This window comes from Ceratotherium simum, chromosome 30, assembly GCF_057802395.1.
Source record: "Ceratotherium simum simum isolate JZ-2026a chromosome 30, ASM5780239v1, whole genome shotgun sequence".
NCBI lineage: Eukaryota > Metazoa > Chordata > Mammalia > Perissodactyla > Rhinocerotidae > Ceratotherium > Ceratotherium simum.
Window position 1 is genome coordinate 28,458,628 of NC_141929.1, and position 15,916 is coordinate 28,474,543.

The window sequence follows — 15,916 nt, forward strand, 5'->3', positions numbered from 1 at the left end:
GGAGTAGAAAAGTACAAGTCTATTAGCTGGTGCACAGGAGAGGCACAAGGGCGCCGGTGCGGAAAGGAAAGGGGCAGGTGACCGGCTCCTTAGGGAGCGGCATTGCGGGGTTTCCTCAGGCGAAGGCAGGGGAGGAGCCCTGTCATGGCATGTGGAGGCGGGGCGTGCCTGCACCTGCGCTGTCACGTAGCTACTCCATGCGACGCACGTGTCATTAGCGTGCTAGCTCTCCACCCCTGGGTGTCATTTCTGCTATGCTAATGGCGCTAGGGTTACCTCCGGACAACGCCTGGGTGCTAGGGCGCCTGCGTAAGCCCCGGAAAGTCCTGGAGCTGCGGAATGTGGATCCTGGCGGTGTCTCAGTCTCTCAGCTTGCTGATTGGTTAGGGGCCTTGTGGGTGACCCTGTCTCCTTAGGCTGGTTCCTGTCTCAAAAGGAATGTTCCTCTCTTCCATAGCCAGACGTTCACCAGGAAAGAATCGCTCCACTTGAAAGGTCATCTCAGGGATTAGGACACAAGGATGGACGTCCTTCTTTGGGGTGCTGTAAATGTCCCGGGCGGGAAAAGCCTCTGAATTTAGGATTTATCCCTTCATTCGCTCAATTAATAAATATTTCTAGTGTGTGTACAAGGAGCCAGGCGCTGGGGATCAGTGGGGAATGAAGCACCCAGGCAGGCCCTGCCCACATGGAGCGTGGGGTCTGGTGGGAGCACATGTGGTCTGAGAATCTCACACACACACACACACACACACACACACACACACACACACACACGCGCGCGCTCATGCAACCACATGCTGTGCTGAGAGCTCTGGTGCAGACAGGGGAGCTGACCCAGGCTGGAGGTCAGCTTGGGGTGGGGGGGGGCAATGCCAGATCTTTTTCTCATCGTCTGACGGAGAAAACTATTGCATCAGACTCTGTCTCATTTTTACAGGGACCTCGATAAGCCAAGACACTTGCTCTATATATCTGTTGAAACTTTTGGAGAACAAAGGGGGCATCAGCAATGTTCTTTTTTTTTAAGAATGAAAAGGAATTTTCATGGAGTTTTTTCTTTTGCAAAAGCAGTGAATTTGGGGGACAGGGCTCCCCCAGGGCCTCTCAACTGGGGGAGGGGGCACCTGATTTTGTACTGCTCAGTGACGACCTACTGGGACTCAGCGAGTCCACCCGTTGCCTGTCCAGGCCCCTGCTGGCACATCTTCTGTTGAGGTCGCCAGGACCAAGGACATACTTGTATTTTTTAGGAGCTGGATCCCAGCAGCCATAGAAAGGGACTGTTTCTAAAGGCCTAGAGAAAACAGAAAGCAATAGGCATATCAAAATGTGGGGGATCAGAATTGGCCATCTCAAAATATGTCTCTTTACCTTGATTATTTTCAAGAACAAAAGCCCCTGAAAGAAATGTTGACCTCCCCCCTCCACTAACTGCCTAAAAGAATTTAAGATAGAAGCCTGTTGTCACCATAGATAACTCTAGGCATGGACAGACTGGGAGGGTCCTTGCTAAGCCCTTTCTTCTCAAAGCTCTGAAAACCAAGTAAAAGTAGGAGTTACCCTTTGTAAGACACATTTACATTTGTAAGAGAAATCTCCATTTGTAAAGGTGTCTCCCTCTCCGTACCAGGAAGAAGGGGGGATGACCTCATCTCTAGGAACTCTTATCAGTATGGAAGGCTAGGACTTAAATCTGCATATTAACCTTACTCTTGTTTACTGTGTTTTTCTGGTAATCTCCCATAGCTGACTCCCCCCACCCCCAATATCCTCCTTTGTCTTTAGCTGAAGATAGTATTTAAAATGAGCACCTCTGCCATTTTGGCGAGTTACCCAGTTTTTCCTGGGTCTCTCCCATGTATACATGTTATTAAACTTTGTTTTATTTTCTCCTGCTCACCTGCCTTTTTAATTTTTTGGCCAGCCATAAGAACTGTCGGGGGAAGAGGGAGAATCTCCCTCTGCCCTTTTCCTTAAGGTTCTTACGGCTGGCCAAATAATTAACAGGACAGGTTAACAGGAGAAAATAATACCAAGTTTAATAACATGTATACATGGGAGAAAGCAGGGACACTGCGTTTCTCAACATAATAGCAGAAATTCTCGTCTTAAATACCATGTTCAACCAAAGACAAGGAGGATGTTGGGGGTGGGGGTGTCAGGTACAGGAGATTATCACTAAAGCACTGTAAACAAGAGTAAGGTTTATTATGCAGTTTTAAGGCCTCACCTTCCATATTGATAAGGTTTTAGAAATGAGGTCATCCCCCCTCTTCCCAATACAGAGAGGGAGATCCCTTTACAAATGGAGACTTCCCTTGTAAATGATTCTCTGGCAACTCCTCACAGGGCCATCCAGAGAATGTGGCCAGAGAGACAGAACTTCTGATAAGATGGGCTTGTTGGTGCCTTTTCTATTATAACCTCTATCCTACATTATGTTTATAGCCATCATGATAGAAGACCTGTTCCAGGAAGGAGCCACCATGTCAAATTCTTTAGGCAGTTAGTGGGGGAGGTCAAATGTCCCTCAGAGAAAACAATCAAAGTAAAGAGATATATTTCAGGGTGGCCAAATCTTGATCTCCCACAGAACCTTTAGGGAAAGGGCAGCAGGGGCATTCTCCCTCTTCCTCTACAAAAAGTTCAGAGGCAAACAAAGCTATTTAAGGACCAATTTCCAGAGGAAATGAAACTCTTGAGTGGCTCCGTGCTGGTAGGGAAAGTTCCTGTCTGTCCTCAGAACCAGTGCCCCTCTCCCTCTTTGGAAGTCCCACTTATGGGCCTGGGCACGGGTCCCAGTGTGCAATGCTGGGTTCCAGCATGTCAGGGGCCAGATCCATCTCTGGACAACTGAGAAAATAGCTGCACCAGCCCTGGGCCCTCATGACCCACACACAGAAAATCTGTGGTGGCTGAAGGGAAAGCCCCTTCACCCTTGAGGCTCCTCTATACCACCCTCCATTCTCTTCAGACCCACCTCCCCTCAGTCCCGCTCCCAGGCCTTTGCTCATTCTGTGCCCCCTACCTGGAATGCCTTCCCCTTCTCTCAGCCCCTGCAGATCAGATCTGCCCTTCTTTGCCCATCTTCTCCAGCAAGCCTTCTCCTCTGTGGCATCCTTGGTGTTCTTTCCCAGTAGAGGCTGCAGAATTAACTGGGAGGGCTCTGATCTCTTGCTTGCTGACGTTTTGCAGGCGAGCCCTTGAGGCCAGCATGGTCCGATAGAAATACAACACAAGCCACATACATAACTAAATTTTTCTAGCAGCAACATTAAAAATGTAAATACAGAGGAAATTCATTTTAATAATATATTTTATTTAACACAACATAGCCAAAGTATTATCACTTCAACATATCATCAATATTAAAAATTAATAATAAAATAGATTATATTTCAATATTCATACTCTCTTTGAAATCCAGTTTGTATTGTAGGGGAGGAAGACAAATCCTCTACCCTCTGGGTCCTTCTGGCTAGGGTACGAATTAAATTGACATAAGACAGAATAACAGGAGAAAATCAAACAAAGCTTTACAAGGTGTATACATGGGAGAGACCCAGGAAAAACTGGGTAACTTGACAAAATGGTGGAGGTTCTCATCTTAAATACCATCTTCAGCTAAAGACAAAGGAGGATATTGGGGGCAGGACGGTCAGCCATGAGAGATCACCAGAAATGTACAGTAAACAAGAGTAAGCTTACTATGCAGATTTTTTTGTGTGTGTGTGAGGAAGATCAGCCCTGAGCTAACATCCATGCTAATCCTCCTCTTTTTGCTGAGGAAGACCGGCTCTGAGCTAATATCTATTGCCCATCCTCCTCCTTTTTTTTCCCCCCAAAGCCCCAGTAGACAGTTGTATGTCATAGTTGCACATTCTTCTAGTTGCTGTATGTGGGATGCAGCCTCACCATGGCCGGAGAAGTGGTGTGTCGGTGCGCGCCTGGGATCCGAACCCAGGCAGCCAGTAGTGGAGCACGTGCACTTAACCGCTAAGCCACCAGGCCGGCCCTACTATGCAGATTTAAGTCCTCCGTTCTAGAGACAAGGTCATCCCCCTTCTTGCTGGTACAGAGAGGGAGATATCTTTACAATGGAGATTTCCCTTACAAATGTAAATATCTCTTCTAAAGGGTAAATTCTACTTTTCAGAGCTTCTCCCATGTCTGCAGTTTTTAAAAGTAACTAGCCCAAATAATCCTTATGCCAAAGAGACACATTTTGGGGTGGCCAATTCTGATCCCCCATAGTATATTACATTTATGATCCATCTCAATTCAGTGTAGCCACATATCAAACGCTCAATGGCCAGCTCATGACTACCATGTTGGCCAGCACAGATCTAGGCTGTATTTGTCATTGGGTTACATGTGACAGAAGTTCACATTAAACTGGCTTAAGTGAAAAAGGGCATTGGCTCATAAAACTGAAAAGACCAGGAGTGGATGGTTTCAGGCACAGCTAGATCCAGGTGTTCCAATAATGTCAATGTCATCAGAGATCTGAATTTCTGTGTTTTCCTTTGAAGGGGAGGAATCCTATCCTCAACCCTCTCTGGGTCCTTCTGGCTGGGGTATGAATTAAACTGACATGAGACAGAACAATAGGAGAAAATCAAACAAAGCTTTATAGCATGTATACATGGGAGAGAACCAGGAAAAACTGGGTAACTCTCCAAAATGGCCCAGCTGCCAGGTTAAGTAGCATCTTCTGCTAAAGACAAAGGAGGATGTTGGGGGTGGGAGTTTGGACTTTCAGAGGGGAGGAAGGCAATTCACATGGAAATGGAAAAGCAAATGTTTGAGAATGTGGCCCAAGAGACAGAATTTCGATAAGATGGGCTTGTTGGTGCCTCTCTTATCACACCTAGTTTACATTATATTATAGTTATCTCACAGTACTGGCTCCTTCCTGGAACAGGCCTTCCGTCTTAAACTCTTTTAGGCAGTTAGGGGGAAGGCCAAAGTTTCTTTTATTCTTAAAACTAATCAAGGCAAAAAGACACATTTTGGGGTGGCCAATTCTGATCCCCCACACCTTCTTCTCAAGCAGGCTTTGGATGGCACAGCAAAGACAGCCACCAGCAGCTTCAGGCTTTCCTCAACGAGCTCAGCCCCCAGGCCCCACACCCAGCTTCTCTCTCCAGGAGACCCCCCCACCAGACTCCCATCAGACCAACTGGAATCACGTGCTTATTTCTAGACCAATCACTGTGCAGTGAGGTGAATGGAATTGAGGGACTGGTCAGACCTGAGTCACGTGCCCATTTCCCACATGGTAGGCAGTAGAGTCAGCCTCACCTGAACTGCTGCGATGGAGAGTGAGGGAGGGGTTGTTTCCCCAGGGAAAATCAGAGGGGAGGGGAGGAGGAGAGATGAGTGGTGGGAGCAGGAAGTGTCCAGAGTAGGGGATGGATTGAATCAAAAGGGGCTCCCAGAGAGTACTGGAGTACCAGGTCAAACAGGAAAGCCAGGGCAGGCCAGGTGGCTTAGCAGTTAAGTGCACACGCTCCGCTACTGGCGGCCCGGGTTCGGATCCCAGGCGCGCACCGATGCACCGCTTCTCCGGCCATGATGAGGCCACGTCCCACATAGAGCAACTAGAAGGATGTGCAGCTATGACATACAACTATCTACTGGGGTTTTGGGGAAAAAAAGAAAGGAGGAGGATTGGCAATAGATGTTAGCTCAGAGCCGGTCTTCCTCAGCAAAAAAAGAGGAGGATTAGCACGGATGTTAGCTCAGGGCTGATCCTCCTCACAAAAAAAAAAAAACAGGAAAGCCAGAACCTAGTCCTGCAGAAATGTGCAAAATATTTGGTATTTCAGAGGGGAGGATGTATGGCAAGTAGTATGGCGCCTGCCGTTGAGGACGGATGACAGCCTTTGTGCTCGAGCCGGCTGGGAGGTTGGTGGACTGCGGGAATCAGGAGTGGGGAGGGGCCCGGGTGGTGGTGGGACTCAGGGCAGCCCCGCTTACCAGCTAGTACAGCAAGTTTACTCCGTCGACACAGCTCTGGCCACAGGGCGTGTCCCCAGCGGTCTAGACCTCAGCCACTGCGTCCCTTCTCACCCCTGCACTAAGCACCCAGCCCACCCTGAGAGAAAGCCCTGGGCTGGGGGTGCCCTAAGCAGACCACAAAAACCTTTTAGCCAAAAGAGGCAGAGCCCATGGGGCCCGCGAGAGGGTCTGAAGGTCCCTGAGGCCCAGCTGGGTGAAAGGAGCTGAGGTGCCAACGCAGAGGGCTGGGTGAGGGGGTCAGAGATGAAGGCTCAGGGGGAAGGCCAGGGGTCCTGGATTGCCTCACCTGGGAGGCTTCCACAGCTCCACTGCGAGGGACAGAAGAAAACTGGCCTGAAGATCCCAGGGAATTTTACTCGTCCACCCATCCACCCACCCATCCACCCATTCACCCATCCACCCTTTCACCCATCCACCCATCCATCCATCTGTCCATCCATTTGTCCATTATCCACTCACGTGGTACTTTCTTATCAGGCTCCTGCTGTGTGACAGTTGCTGCACTAGCTGCTGGACACACATGGTGAACAAGACAGCCAAGGTTCCTGCCTTCACAGAGCACAGAGCCTAGGGGAGAGAAACATGATCACTAAATAAGCCCGCAAACCAGCACAGTGACTTTGCATCTGTAAAGAGGAGGCCAGATAGAGAGTTGGGGTGGGGGATGCTTTAGCCAGGGTGCTGGGGAGGAGACATCTGAGCTGACAGAGGAATGATGACAGGAACCAGCCAGGCATGAGCTGGGGGAAGACGGCTCCACATGAGGAAACAGCAGGTGCAAAGGCCCGGAGGCAGGAATGGGAATGTGCTGGGAGGAATGGAGGATGGGGACAGGGGGCTGGAGGTGGGAGATGAGGTTGGAGAGGTGAGCAAGGCTCTAACGGGACAGTCAGGGTCTACTGTGGTTGTGGGGATGGCACTATAGACACTCTTTCTGCAAAGTCAGTCTGGCAGGTGAGAACTTGCCCCATAATATTCATCAGGTGCAAGAAATGGTACGTTGCTTTATTTTCCTGGGCTAACACATAAAGCATTTATCCTGTTCCAGGCATTCTAAATGTTCAGCATGTATTAACTCTTTAATCTTCACAACAACCCTTTGAGGCAGATGCTATTCCTAAGCCCACTTCACAGATAAGGAAACTGAGGAACAGAGAGGCTAACTAACTCCCTTGTGGTCACAGAGCTAGCAAACGGCAGAAGTAGGATTTGAACTCAGGTGGTTCCAGAATCCACACGCTTACACCCTCAGCCGTGCTGCCTCAAGTTCAAATTGGCTCTGTGCTCCTTGCTTATCAGAGCGGTGAGCTACAGAGTCTCCCGCATTCCTGGGGTCTTTGGGACCGACCCAGCTCCAAAAGGACCGAGCAGCTCCCACCCCATCCCATCAGAGATCCACGCCTGCCTCGTTCGCTTCCCCCCTGGGGTCCCCACTCAGTGGGCCACGTTGCCCAGACCTTGGCAGTGGTCCCGTGCTGGCGCCTGATGGCTTCTTTCCCAGGCTTTGGCAAAAGAAATGAAAAACTTGGCCATGCTACTTAGCCTGGCTTTCTGGGAAAAGTCTACCCTTTCTTTAAAGTCTCCTCTAATAATAAAAACAGGATTAAAAATAACATTTCCACGTCCAGTTGAGTTGGCAAGCCCTCATGGCTCTTTTTTTTTTTTTTTTTTTTTAAAGAAGACAATGTAAAGAGAGCACCGAGCACAGTTCTAGGCCCAGAGTAGTTCAGAAAAATCAGGCCCCACTTATCAGCGGTGCAACTCTGGGTCAATTACTTGGCCTCTCTGAGCCTCATTTTCCTCATCTGTAAAATGAAGGGAATGAGAAGCTGTGTTGTGGTGCTGTTACGAACATGAGGGGGAATAATGGATGTAAAGGAAGCTATTCACTAGATCGCAGCTTCCTGCCACTCTTTCCGCAGGCAGAGGTGGTGATGTGGGCCAAGGTGACAGGAATGCTGAGATTTCCCCTTTCGTGCTCGCTGACTTCACCTGTTCCCTGGGGGCTAGGCACAGAGAGAGGCTGGGGATTTCTCACCTGCTGGTAGCTCAGGGGATAAATGCCCAGAGCGGGGACCGGTGAGGCCTGTCCCTCGAGGGTCTGTTGGTGTCTAGACTGCTGATAAGGGAAAAATGGGATAAACAGGAGCCGTGGCCTTCTTCTTTTCCAAATTTGGTCTTGGGGGCCTGGGGCTGGATGGAGTCCTAAAAACCTTCCTCCAGGCCAGGAGTCTGGAGGGGCTGGGGAAGGACAGCTGACCACCCCCCCAAACCCAGGAGACAGGGCTGAGTGGGGCCCCAGCACCGACCCCCATTGTTCACACCCTGCCACACACACCGGGCGGCCATCAGGGCTGGTCCTTTCTACCTCCCAAACATTTTGAATTTTTTTTTTATGTAGTTTTTTTTTTTTTAATTTATTTATTTGTTTTTCCCCCAAAGCCCCAGTAGATAGTTGTATGTCACAGCTGCACATCTTTCTAGTTGCTGTATGTGGGACGCAGCCTCAGCATGGCCGGAGAAGCGGTGCGGCGGTGCACGCCTGGGACCCGAACCCGGACCGCCAGTAGTGGAGCGCGCGCACTTAACCGCTAAGCCACGGGGCCGGCCCAACATTTTGAATTTTGAATTCCTCCACCTTTGACAATCTCCACTTCCCTGGTCCGTCTGACATCGTCCCTCACCCTCCCTGGCCGTGGCCTTCCCTGGCGTGGCCTTCTCCCTGGACTTGGATTCTCCTCTTGGCTTCTCACGTCCATCCTCCACACAGCAGCCAGAGGGATCATTTTGAAAGGCCAACTGCATCATCTCACTCTGCTTAAAACACTCCAGTGACCCCAACACACAAGAAGAAAATGCAAATTCCTCTCCTTGGCATCCCAGCCCTGTGTGGTACGGACTACAGCCTCCTCACACCCTTACCCCTGCCTCACTGTCCTTCCACCAGACCACACTCCTCCCTGCCTCAGGACCTTTGCACTGGCTATACCTCCCACTTGGAACACCGTCACCCCCAGCTTTGATTTTGCTTGTCTCTCCCCTTTGAACTCAGTGTCACCTCCTTAGAGACGCTCTCCCTGACCACTCTTCCTGTGAGAGCCCCTGAGTCACTCTCAATCACTGTTAAAGGAGATTTCTTTAAGGTAAAATCAGGATTCTCATATACATATAAAATGAACACAAGTCAAAGATTTCATTTAACTCATTAATTTATGGGGAAACTAATAAGATGTTACAACTGGTTCAAAGGAGACTTCAAAGACACAGATATTGGCAAGCAAGAATGATGAGATGAATTTATAAATAGGTGTAAAAATGGTCAGTGTCCACAGGGCAATAATTAATTGCATTCCCACAACATCCACTTGCATCTCTATGGATAAGAATCATTTGTAGGTAGAAGTAATGAAAAGTGCAGGTCCCTATAGAATCAGATAGCCAGACAGGACACCCAGTTATCTTTTTTGACCTTCTTTTGGCCTACTTCACAGTCTCTTACAAGTTTCCTGACACAGCCTCTTTCTTGCACTTACCAGCACCCGAACTTCTGCGCCATCCACCTACCTCTCCTCTTTCTCCCTTCACCCCATGCTGGAGTGGATCTTGAAGGCAGAAATTCCGTTTTGTACCCAGCGTCTGGAATAGCGTGTGGCACACGGGAAGTGCTTAGGAAATGCTGTTGATGCCCTTTCCAGTGCCCAGGGCAATTTGTATTTCAGGAGAGGACACGAAACAGGTCATTGCTGAACCTAAAGATATAAATTCGGACAGCCAATGAGGAGTGGGCATTTGGGACAAGGAAAAGGGGCACCACTCCTTGGCATCCCAACCCCTGAGGGTCCGAAGGGGACCTGACCCCGGGGGTGGGACAGAGTGTTCTCTGGCTGAGGCTGCTCTGTGACACCGTCTCAGGCAAGCCAGAGGGCACGGAGGTGTGGATGCGACTCCGCTACTCACACCCTCCGGGTCTGTCCCTTGGACTCCAGGGTCAGCTCACAGAGGTGGCTCTCAGGCCCTCTCTTTTGAGACCCTCTGTGCAGAGGGGGGCAGCGCCTGCCCATATTACACGGCAGGTCAGTGGCCCAGCTAGAACCTCGGTCTCCTGTCTCGCCATCCTGCCCGCCTTTCTTTAGGAGCTGCGTCTTCATGGCTTCCGGGGACCCTGGGGATGGGGGCGCAGGAGATCCTGGGAGGGTGGGGGTACCCGTATGCCTCCCGGAAACCCCGTGGGGAAACGCGCCCGCGTTCGCAGCCCGGAGGCCCTCTGGTCCCCGGACAGAGCCGGGTAAGTCTGGAGTAGGGAAGGAGGGGGCAGAAGGTGCTGCGGGGGTCGGCGTGCGGGGGCCGGAGGAAGACGTGAGTGACCAAATGACGGAATGCAGGAAGGAGGGGGCGAGAGGGGCGTTAATCCACGGACATTCCCTGCGCGCCTATTGTGTGCCGTGCAGGGTTTGGGCACTAGGGACACGGTCAGGAATAGGCCGTATCCGGCTGTGCACCTGCGGGACTCCGTCTAACCCGGAGCCTGAGTAAATGAGTTAAACACACACACAAATGTGAAGTTGCAGTTTTGACGAATGTTCGGAGAACGCGGTAGGCGAGCCCTGAGATCCTGCGATATTCCGGCTTCACCTGGTTCCGGCGCCTGCAAACAGAGATCTATAAGCCAGAGAGGGTATGCGGGCTTGACTGCTTCGTGCAGAAAATGCACAAGGGCACGTATGCGGAAATGCAAGGGTGCCTGCAGATGTGCAAGCTCAAAGCTGATGTCAGTAGCGAATGCATGCGCGCAGAATGAGTGCAAGTCGGAGGCACCAAGGCATACCGGTCAAAGCAACAGTCTAGGTCTCTCGGCCTTGCAGCTTCTCCAGCACGCCTTGCGCGCCCTCTGCCGCAGGCTGGGCGCATCGCTCCGCCCCGCCTCGTCCCATGTCGCCCGCCCCTTCGAGCTAGCGCGCCTAGCTAGCTCCTCCCAACACCGGGCGGGGGACAGAGCTACGCATGCGCACACCAGAAATATTTCAAAGAGAGTTGCTTGCACGGCACTACGCAAGCAGTCAGGATGGCCGAGCGGTCTAAGGCGCTGCGTTCAGGTCGCAGTCTCCCCTGGAGGCGTGGGTTCGAATCCCACTTCTGACAAAGCTTGCTGTTTTGCTTGAATTCGGTGATACTTTACACCTTTGAATATTCTTCTAATCTTTTTACGAAACAAGAATTTTATTCCTAACAGGCATTTTCTTGCTAATGACATTTATTTGACTTTAGACTGTAAAAAGAAAGTCCAGCTCTGCACCGCAGAGCCTGCCTTAATGTACTCAAACGTGCACACTCCTTAGGGCTTGGGGGGTTAAAAAGCAAAACAGGAGTGTTGTCAGAAGTGGGATTCGAACCCACGCCTCCAGGGGAGACTGCGACCTGAACGCAGCGCCTTAGACCGCTCGGCCATCCTGACTTCCTGGAAGGGCTCCTCTGGGGTCCGAGGTAGTTCCTAGCTCGGTGCGACACGGCTCGGGAGGCAGCCGTATATCTGCGAGGCCCCAGGTAGTTCCAGGTCCGGCCACGCCGCCTCTGTCGTCCAGACCTAAAAACCACCCGTGTTACCGAGATTTACCGTTGTTCTTCAAGTGGTTCAGTCTTGTTACTACTTACATGTTTTAAGTGGAAACTCTGTAGCCTGAGCAGAAACGGAAAACCGGTTTCCCTTGCCATCGATAGAAAATAACCATAAAAATAAATATAGTGGAAACAAAACTATGTTATTAAATTCTAGCCACTTGCCAAGGCTCGGAGCGAGAAGTTTTGATATTATTTTTAACGACCAATACTATCGGCCCAAAGGGTTGAGACTACTGCTGGGCCCCTGGGGGAAGTGGGGAGCCGGGTTTAGACGATTCTTTGTGGAAGAAGGGGAATGTTCTGTGATGGGCTTTGCCGTGGGCACCCCAGGATGGGAAGCTGTGGGCAATGGGATCACATTTCACGAGTGTTTAGCTGGGGCCTCATCCAGAGAAAGTTGGCTTTTAAACCTTTTTGGTAAACTAAACAAGGGAAAAGTTGGAGGCTGTGAAGCTTGGAGAAGAGACGATTTAACTGTTTACCGCAGCCTGATATGTACAAGAAATTGGGGTTGAGTGTGCCCATCTGTCCTTGCTTCCAGGACATGCAGGGACATGAGGTGGGCATGCAGTGGGTGTGTAATTACAGAGGAAGGTCTCCGGAGAGGAAAGAGCTTGCTAGAAAGGAAACAGGGTGTGTAGGTAGTGATAGCCTCATCACAGGAGGCATTCAAGACAAGGCTGGACAGTCATTTGGGGGAAAAGCTGGTGAGGGGATTCAAGAGTCCCTATATTAGTTTCTTATTGTTGCTGTAACAAGCTACACAAACTTAGTGGCTTAAAACCACACCATTTATTATCTTACAGTTCTGGAGATCAGAACTGCCGTCCTTCTGGAGGTTCTAAGGGATATCCATTTCCTTTCCTTTTCTGGCTTCTAGAGACCACCCACATTCCTTGACCCATGCTCCCACATCACTCCAACTTGTGCGTCTGTCTTCGCATCGCCTTCTCTGACTCTGACCTTCCTGTCTAACCTTTTATAAGGATCTTTGTGATTACACTGGGCCTATCCTGATTATCCAGGGTAATCTCCCCATCTCAAAATCCTTAATTTAGCAGTATCTGCAAAATCCCTTTTAACCATGTAAGGTAACATCTTCACAAATTCCAGGGATTAGACATGGTTATGTTTGGTGAGACAACCTGTGTGTGTATGAGGGAGAATGAGGCAGGGTGAGAGGGAGTCTTCTTCATTTGTATGTTTAAATTTTTGTATCATGTGCATATATTATCTAATCAAAAATAAATACAATCTCACCAGGTGTTCAAGGTCAACATCAACAGTGATAATGAGATTGATAGTTTGTACCCTCGATATAATGTGCCCTTCAATGGCACCTGACCTCTGTGGTCTTCCTCCCAAAAACATGTTACTCTAATTGTGAGAAAAACATCAGATGAGTCCCGATCGAGGAATATTCTTTCTACAAAATACCGGACCAGGGCTCCTCAAAACTGTCAAGGCCATCAGAAACAAGGAAAGTCTGAGAAACTGTCACAGCCAAGCCTAAGGAGAGACAGCACTAGTAAATGTAGCATAGAAAAGAGACATCAGGGAAAAATGGAAGGAATCTAAGTATGGACTTTAATAATAATGTATCAATATTGGCTCATTCATTGTGACAAATACACCACACTAATGGAAGATGTAATAATAGAGGAAACTGGGTATGGGGTGTAAGTGAACTCTGTACCCTTTGCAATAATTCTGTAAATCTAAAACTGTTCTAAAATTTTAAAAATTCTGAAAAGTGATACAATTTTATAGTTTATATATTATTAACAAAAGATATAAATTTAAAAATATATAACTATGTTTTTATATATATGTATTTTTATGTTATAAAAATATATAACTATGTTATATATTTATATTGTACATAAATAAAGTTATTTGTTTAAAATATATATAACAAAATGCGTCTATTAAAGTTTCAGAGGCTACGGAAAATGAAACATCAGCAGCTGTGATGATCTGTGGGTGGTGCATTTATGATGATTTTTTTTCTCTTTGGTTACCTGCATTTGATATTTGTATAATGAACACAGATTACTTGGGTAATTCTTTTTTAATTAACAAACTGTTGAGAAAAATTGGGAAAGACTTTGAAAAAGGCAAAAAATTTCTGGATGTTTTTTCAATGGAATATAAGGTATTGTTTACAGCCATGCTGTCTAACAAAGTAGCCACTAACCACAGTTAGCTATTGAGCACTGGAAATGTGGCTCGTCAGAACTGAGATGTGGTGTGAGTGTAGAATACATGTGGGATTCTGAAGATCTTAGTCAGAAGAAAATAATGTAAAATATCTCATTAATAATTTTTATATTGATTACATGTTTAAATGATAATATTTTTAATATAGTGGGTTAATAAAATATATTATTTAGGATTATTCAAAATTCAGTTCATAAGAATACAAATAAATCTTGTCTGGTAAGATGCAACTAATTCTAGCCTGTGATAGAGGCCAGTTTTGCATCTATTAGCAAATTCACTTTAGCATTCTCGATTGTGAGATTTTATATATATAAAAGTATATATAAAATATATATTAAAAATATATAAAATATATATATATTCTCCTTTGAACTAGTTTTTTTACATTTTTAGTAAAACATTTTTATTGTTATTAAAATACACATAACAAACTGTAGCATTCTAAACATTTCTAAGTGTACAGTTCAGTGGTATTAAGTACATTCATATTGTTGTAGAAATATCACCACCATTGATCTCCAGAACTCTTTTTATCTTGCAAAACTGAAAGTCTATGCCCTTTAAACAATAACTCCCCATTCCCTGCCCTCAACCCCTGGCAGCCACCATTCTACTTTCTGTCTTTATAAATTTGACTACTCTGGGTAGCTCATATAAGTGGAATCATGCAATATTTGTCCTTTTGTGACTGACTTATTTCACTTAGGATAATATCTTCGAGGTTCATTCATGTTGTAGCATGTGTCAGAATTTCCTTCCTTTTTAAGGCTGAATAATATTCTATTGTAGGGCCAGCCCTGTGGCTTAGTGGTTAAGTGCGCACGCTCCACTCTGGCCGCCCGGGTTCAGATCCTGGGTGCGCACCTGATGCACTGATTGTCCGGCCATGCTGAGGCCGCATCCCACATACGGCAACTAGAAGGATGTGCAACTATAACATACAACTAGGTACTGGGGCTTTGGGGAAAAAAAAGGAGGAGGATTGGCAATAGATGTTAGCTCAGGGCCGGTCTTCCTCAGCAAAAAGAGGAGGATTAGCATGGATGTTAGCTCAGGGCTGATCTTCCTCACAAAAATAAATAAATATATATATTCTATTGTATGTATAGGCCACATTTTTCTTATCCATTCACCCATCGATAGACACTTGGGTTGTTTCCACGTTTTAACTATTGTGAATAATGCTACTATGAACATGGGTGCAAAATATGTCTTCAAGATCCTGCTTTCAGCTCTCTTGAATATACTTATACTCAAAAGTAGAATTGCTGGATCATATCGTAATTCTATTTTTATTTTTTTGAGGAACTGTTTCCACAGCACAATTTTTTTGCATTTTATGTTAAAAATGTATCCTTTAACAAAACGTACTCAACATCTAGTGGGAGAATAGGATTCCCTATCTACAGCTGGGAACTTACTACAGCATCTACAGAATGGTGCATATAATTAGCATGTGCCAATTTCCCGTTGGGCAAAAGAGGAAAAAAAAAAAGAGAGAAATCCTGGGGGTGATGGGGATGGTGAAGCCTGGTGTCCTGGAGAGGAGTCCTCAGGAAAGATTCTGGAACTGTGGACAGGGTTGGGAAGGGCCAAGGGAGGATGGAGGATGGAGGCAGCTTCCAGCAGCAGGGCCCTGGGCCAGGTGGGGAAAGGGACAGCGTTGACGCTCCCATGGCTGGAGCTAGATCTTGCGCCATTGTAAGGGAGGCTGAAGGAGATTGGCAGAGTTCCTTCTCCTCCTTGTTGCTTCTTCTATGTCACCTCCTCCAGGAAGCCTTCCCTGATGCTCCTTTCCCTTGACTAGGTTTTTGGCTTCCTCTGTGTTCCCACAGCTTTGGGCTGACCCCTCAAAGCACTGGGATTTGAATGGCCTTTCTAGGTGGGTCTCTCTTCTCTGCCCACAACACTGAGCTCTTCAAAAGGGCAGGGATTGTGAGAATCTTGTTTGCCACTGAATCCCCAGGGCCTAGGACACAAAAAATGTGGAGAAAGAGCTAAATGAGTGTAGGTTGAATAATGAATGAATGAGAGACAACAGGATAGGGGT

General features: G+C 47.6%; 1 long non-coding RNA gene and 2 other non-coding genes across 3 annotated transcripts; 1 reads left to right on the forward strand and 2 right to left on the reverse strand.

Annotated features, from left to right (window-relative positions):
- Positions 1-921: 921 nt before the first annotated feature.
- LOC147913129 (uncharacterized) lies at positions 922-6,556 on the reverse strand. The gene is made up of 3 exons (XR_015549188.1): positions 6,487-6,556; positions 3,032-3,205; positions 922-1,297 (listed from the first exon to the last, which is right to left on the reverse strand). It is a non-coding gene; the product is annotated as an uncharacterized LOC147913129 (long non-coding RNA).
- A 4,527-nt stretch (positions 6,557-11,083) lies between these two features.
- Positions 11,084-11,166, forward strand: TRNAL-CAG (transfer RNA leucine (anticodon CAG)). Its single transcript has one exon. It is a non-coding gene; the product is annotated as a tRNA-Leu (tRNA).
- Positions 11,167-11,396: 230 nt separating this feature from the next.
- Positions 11,397-11,479, reverse strand: TRNAL-CAG (transfer RNA leucine (anticodon CAG)). The gene has a single exon. It is a non-coding gene; the product is annotated as a tRNA-Leu (tRNA).
- Positions 11,480-15,916: the final 4,437 nt, after the last annotated feature.